The following is a 6894-nucleotide window of genomic DNA, read 5'->3' as shown; positions in this document are numbered from 1 at the left end:
ACATTTATGGCAGCCAACACAAGCACACCTCATTCAACTTAATGAGGTACTGATTAGCAGTGTTGGGGAGTAACGAAATACATGTAACGGGATTACGTATTTAAAATACAAAATATAAGTAACTGTATTCCACTACAGTTACAATTTAAATCACTGGTATTCAGAATACATTTACATTCAAAAAGTATTTAGATTACTGAACAGATTGCTTTGCATTTTATTATCATTTGTTTCATTTAATATTTAGTCCTTTCAGATGGAAAACATTATACATATAAATGATGAGATCCAATGAGCATTTGTACAGCGGTGAAACACTTTCTTATGATGTGTTACATTCATACGAGCAGACGGAGAAGTGAGTTTGGAGCAGAAGAAATATAAATGAATAAATCTTGTGTAAATTGTCAGATTTACGCTATGCTAAAATGCTATTTCTAGCCATTTTACATGCACATGTTACCAGGCACGATCATATGTTTTATCAAGAAAATTCACGTTAGATCATAATTTCTTTTTTTCTAGTAAGACCTTTGATATTAGGGCAAAAATCGTATTCTTCATAATAATGTTTGTATTGTTTTCCTGTAAAAATATCTAAAAATCCTTAAAACAAGATTAATTTGTTTGATCTTGTTTTAGAAGCAACACTGCATAAGATATTTAGGTTTTTCAGAGAATGTATTTTTAACATGTGTATTTTGTCTTACTGTACTGGCAGAGTTTTTATAGTCAAAACAAGTGAAAAAAATCTACCAGTGCTGAAGAAGTAATCCAAAGTATTCAGAACACGTTACTGACCTTGAGTAATCTAACGGAATACATTACAAATTACATTTTACAGCAAGTATTCTGTAATCTGTAGTGGAATACATTTCAAAAGTAACCCTCCCAACCCTGCTGATTAGGTGATCACCTGAACCAAATCTTATTTATAGAGGAAAAGAATAAAAAAACACTGCTGTGGTCCTCTTACAACAGTGCTAGTAGTACCTCAAAAATAATTGGAATCAAAAAATAACCACTGACCATGCCAAAAGAGTTGAAAAGAAAAGTTTTCAGGGAGGAAAAGAAGGGTTCAATTCTGGCTTTACTGGCAGAGGGATACAGTGAGCGTCAGGTTGCTTCCATCCTTAAAATTTCAAAGACAACAGTTCATAAAAACAAGGTCAAGCAGTAGACATTGGGGACAACAAAGCTACAGACCGGCAGAGGACGAAAACAACTCTCCGTTTACCGGGATGACCGCCAACGCATTCGAATGTCACTCAACAACTGTAGGATGATATCAAGTGACCTACAAAAATAATGGCAAACAGCAGCTGGGGTGAAGTGCATGGTGAGGACGGTTCGAAACAGGCTCCTAGGGTCAGGGCTGAAGTCGTGCAAAGCTAGAAAAAAGCCCTTCATCAATGAGAAACAAAGAAGAGCCAGGCTGAGGTTTGCATAAGACCATAAGGATTGGACCGTAGAGGACTGGAGTAAGGTCATCTTCTCTGATGAGTCCAATTTTCAGCTTTTCCCAACAACTGGTCATCTAATGGTTAGACGGAGACCTGGAGAGGCCTACAAGCCACAGTGTCTCGCACCCACTGTGAAATTTGGTGGAGGATCTGTGATGATCTGGGGGTGCTTCAGCAAAGCTGTAATCGGGCAGATTCATCTTTGTGAAGGACGCATGATTCAAGCCACGTACAAGGTTATCCTGGAAGAAAATTTGCTTCCTTCTGCTCTGACAATGTTCCCCAACTCTGAGGATTGTTTTTTCCAGCAGGACAATGCTCCATGCCACACAGCCAGGTCAATCAAGGTGTGGATGGAAGACCACCGGATCAAGACCCTGTAATGGCCAGCCCAATCTCCAGACCTGAATTACATTGAAAACCTCTGCAATGTGATCAAGAGGAAGATTGATGGCCACAAGCCATCAAACAAAGCCGAGCTTTTGCACCAGGAGTGGCATAAAGTCACCCAACAGTAATGTGAAAGACTGGTAGAGAGTATGCCAAAACACATGAAAGCTGTGACTGAAAATCAGGGTTATTCCACCAAATATTGATTTCTGAACTCTGCCTAAGTTAAAGCATTAGGATTGTGTTGTTTAAAAATTAATATAAACTTGTTTTCTTTGCATTATTTGAGGTCTGAAAACACGGCATCTTTTTTTGTTATTTTGACCAATTGTCATTTTCTGCAAATAAATGCTCTAAATGACAATATTTTTATTTGGAATTTGGGAGAAATGTTGTCAGTACTTTATAGAATAAAACAAAGATGTTAGGTACATTTTTCTCAAACATATACCTGTAAATGTTAAATCCAGAGAAACTGATAATTTTGCAGTGGTCTCTTAATTTTTTTCCAGAGCTGTATATATTCATAATGTATACATTTTATCTTTTGGGGTTGAATACAGTAGGCCTGTGTAGACACTGCAGTCATTTCTTTGGGATAGTGCAAATTAGAAAGGAATAAGTCATGTGCTGACATAACAAACATTTGAGTTTGTGATGTGTAGTGAAGTGGAACAAATACTAACCTTATATATATATATATATGTATTACCTAACATTCTGATTTATTACCTAACTCTCTGATTTACTTAGCACCATCTCGGCCATTGTCCAGTAATAACCCATAATAATGGTTATAGTAGCATTATGGAGAATTATTTGGATTTATTAAACAAACATACAGCCTGGTATATTAACTATGTACTCAGTAAATATTAAATAACTTGTTTAATTATGAATACACACACAATAGTACCATGTCCCCAAAGTTTGTGAAAGACAAGTTCCAAGTGTTGGATTCACCCAATTTAAATAAAAGTGCAGAAACACCCAAAAGGTTAAAGAGTTAGTTCACCCAAAAATGAAAATTCTCTCATGATTTACTCACCCTCATGCCATCCCAGATGTGTATGACTTTATTTCTTGTGCAGAACACAAAGAAAGATATTTGGAAGAATATCTCAGCTCTGTAGGTCCATACACGTTAAAACTTTAAAGCTCCAAAAGCACATAAAGGCAGCATAAAAGTAATCCATAAAACTCCAGTGGTTTAATCCATGTCTTCTGAAGAAATCCAACCAATTTTGGGTGAGAACAGACCAAAATGTAACTCTTTTTTCACTGTAAATCTTGCCATGCAGTCTCTAGACATGATCATGATTTTAAGCACAATAACACTTCCTAGTACTTGATGCATGTGCAGAGCGTAGATAGCGCTTTTCACTTGCACTGTATGGACCTACAGAGCTGAGATATTCTTCTAAAAATCTGTGTTTGTGTTAAGCAGAAGAAAGAAAGTCATACACATCTGGGATGGCACGAAGGTGAGTAAATAATGAGAGAATTTACATTTTTGGGTGAACTATCCCTTTAACTGATTGACTGCATTTAAAACAGTGGAATAATGACCAGTGGAATTATTCAGTATATGATAGATGACAATATGCATCACTTTAGTCATGTGAATCTTACCTGCATCCATTTGTTCCAGGTTTATCCTCCACTATGATGCTCTTCTTGGAGTTTAAAGGAACCTTCAGAGCTCCATAAGTGTTGCCTTTGATAAAGTTTTCTGATGTCTTATTTAGGCTCAAGTTCAGTTTTCAATATTGTGTATGTCCCCCTCGTGCCACCAAAACAGCGGCAACCCATTCTGAGATGATATTCTTCTCACCATAATTGTACAGAGCGATCTGAGTTACCGTAAACTTTGTCAGTTCAAACAAGTCTGGCCATTCTCTGTTGACCTCTCTCATCAACAAAACATTTCCATCCACAGAACTGCCACTCACTGGATGTTTTTTTTAATTTTTTTTTTTATTTTTTGGCACCATTCTGAGTAAATTCTAGAGACTGGTGTGTGTGAAAATCCCAGGAGATCAGCAGTTACAGAAATACTCAAACCAGCCCATCTGGCACCAACAATCATCCATGCGATGATTGAAGAATATCATCTCAGAATACTATTCTGAGATGCAGGTTGGCGCTGTTTTGGCGGCACAAGGGGGACCTGGCAGGTGGTTTTAATGTTGTGGCTGATCGGTGTATAAACAATAATTTTTTTTTATTTTTTTTATATTGCTCTTGAAACATTTTTCAACCCAAGGAAGACTTTTTTTTAAATTTTTTTTTAGTATTACTTGTTTTATTTCCACAGAGTTGTAGTTTTCTGTTTTTAGTGGCATCTCCACAGAATTAAAGGGAAAGTTTACCCAAAACATTGATAATTAATCTCAAAATCATTCTCTCCCTCAAATAAAAGTATCCTACAGTTCCAAAAGACTTGGAATATACCACACATTGTATATATATCAAAAAGTTTTGAAACACTTGACTGAAATGTTTCTCATGATCTTACAAATCTTTTGATCTGAAGGTGTATGCTTAAATGTTTGTTTTGTAGACAAAAATATAATTGTGCCACCATATTAATTTATTTCATTATAAAATCAAAATGTAATGAAAAAAAAAGTTTTAAATTGATGACTTGGACCAAATAATAAAGAAAAGCAGCCGATAAGTGCCCAACATAGATGGGAACTCCTTCAATACTGTTTAAAAAGCATCCCAGGGTGATACCTCAAGAAGTTGGTTGAGAAAATGTCAAGAGTACATGTCTGCAAATTCTAGGCACAGGGTGACTACTTTGAAGATGCTAAAATATAACACAGTTTTGATTTATTTTGGATTTTGTTTAGTTACAACATAATTCCCATAGTTCCATTTATGTTATTCCATAGTTTTGATGACTTTACTATTATTCTAAAATGTGAAGAAAAAAAAAAAGTATAATAAAGAATGAGTAAGTGTTTCAAAACTTTTGACCGGTAGTGTGTGTGTATATATATATATATATATAAATATGTATGTATATATGTATATTTACACGTATATATACACGTATATATTATTCTTTTGTCCTTTATAGAGCATAACAGGAAATGGTCACCATCGACTCCATGTTGTATGGAGAAGCGTTCAAAATATCCTGTTTGTGTTTTACTGATGAAAGAAATAAGTGACACATAATAAGTATCACTATAACTAGAAGTGATAGTCAGATTTTCATTTTTGTACCAATTAACCCTTTAAAAATGAATTGTAACTGTTTGATCGCGAAAATAATAAACATTTAATCCCTGTCAGCTGCTCTAACTGGTACTTCCAAAGTACTGAAACACTGAAGTAACACTTCTATTTCTTAATAATGGGAGTAACTTGATTTGGGACTCTGGTATCTCTGTAGGGATGCAGTGGACACATAGACAGCACATAGTAGATTGGGACAAAGACAGAGGGACAGACGGGGGCCACGCCCAGATCAGCAGTACAGTACAGAACAGTATGACCTCGTTACAGTAAGTATCTTCAGTTTTATGCTAGCAGCATTTCCTTTAACCACAATATTGTTGAGTTCTGATGCTCCATTTGAATCCAACCTACTGGAATAGTTGAGAAATGGGTCAATTTTAATTTCATGTGAAATATTTAACATTTCCACATCTTCGGTTTTGAGGTCGGATGTTACGTTTCAAAGGACCAGGGGCCTCACAGAAGTGTGTTTTAAAAATGAGCATAAAACGGCTGTCCATCTACTGTTACAGCAAGTTGGGCTGCACAGAAATATACATATACAAATCTTTATGTATATTTACCATGTTTTGTGATGGGGCTTCAAGTGAGGACTGAATGAAATTAATCGCACTAACGTAAATAAAAGGAAAACCAAGAAACGAAACAAACGGTACAGATAAAAGTGAGCACAGGAGAGGGAGATAGAAAAGAGACGTAAAACACCAGAGGGTTGCGTGAACATTCGTACAACATCGGACAGGAACTGGAACACCACGCCACAGAGAGAGAGACAAGTATTAGGAAAAATGGTTTAATATCGGAGACAGAGGCAAAAAACTGCATCACACAAGAACATACATTTACAAAAATAAGTCTGACTGTTCCAGCTACACATTTAGGTTAACAGCAAAGACAGAGAAACCAGAAAAATCTAAACAGCTAAAAGCAAAGTCCTCAAATTACTTTTATCTCGTTGTCAAACTAATACATTTATCCACTGAAGGTGACTAAATACTTCTAAATCATCTAATTGTCTTATGGTGACTGCACAATACTCAACTAAATGAAACTTACCGTTGTTGTAAAGACTCTTGGTAAAGACAAACGGCATTACGTATTTATAAGCCAAAAGGAAAACTCCCCAACCCTCCTTTCGAGAAAGCAAATGAAAAGCAAAGCAAATACTGACGTGAAGAAGAAGAATAAAGAAGAGGAGGCTAAAGATACCAAGCCAAAGTTTTCTCCTAAAAAAATCTTTATATATCAAAACCGACCGTTCTGGACGCCAACTAGAAATCAAACTCGGGAACCAGTCGCCGCGGGCGGCCTGTCGGATAGTTTTTTTTTTTTTTTTTCTTTAATTGCCAGTATAAAAAGTTCCACTGGTACAAAAGGCATAAGTACAATCAGTGATAGAAATAGGAAAGCCTGCTTTTTTTGTACTTTTTAAATTCCCATCCAATGACAGATTTTCAAAGTGATGTCAAACAAACATGTATCACGCTTACATAATTCACTGAAATGCATTGACTTTGGCTTTTCTCAAGACAATACTTAAAACTATTTAAATCTTTTTAGAATCAAACGAAATGATATTAATCTACAGACGACAAGCTTTTGTTACGGCACGTTAGATAAAACATACATTTTTCCAAAAAACTTGACATAATAAGCCAAAAAGCAAAGAAACTACACATCTTTTTTCTTTGAAATACACTTGTTAAATAGCACTTAAGAGAAAGAAAGAAACAAAAGAAACAAACAGATTTCAGATGCGTGTGGTGCGTTAAACCCCTGAGTTGAGAGC

Source organism: Myxocyprinus asiaticus, chromosome 45 (assembly GCF_019703515.2).
Source record: "Myxocyprinus asiaticus isolate MX2 ecotype Aquarium Trade chromosome 45, UBuf_Myxa_2, whole genome shotgun sequence".
Classification (NCBI taxonomy): Eukaryota; Metazoa; Chordata; class Actinopteri; order Cypriniformes; family Catostomidae; genus Myxocyprinus; species Myxocyprinus asiaticus.
Note: the sequence above shows the minus strand (reverse complement) of the source record.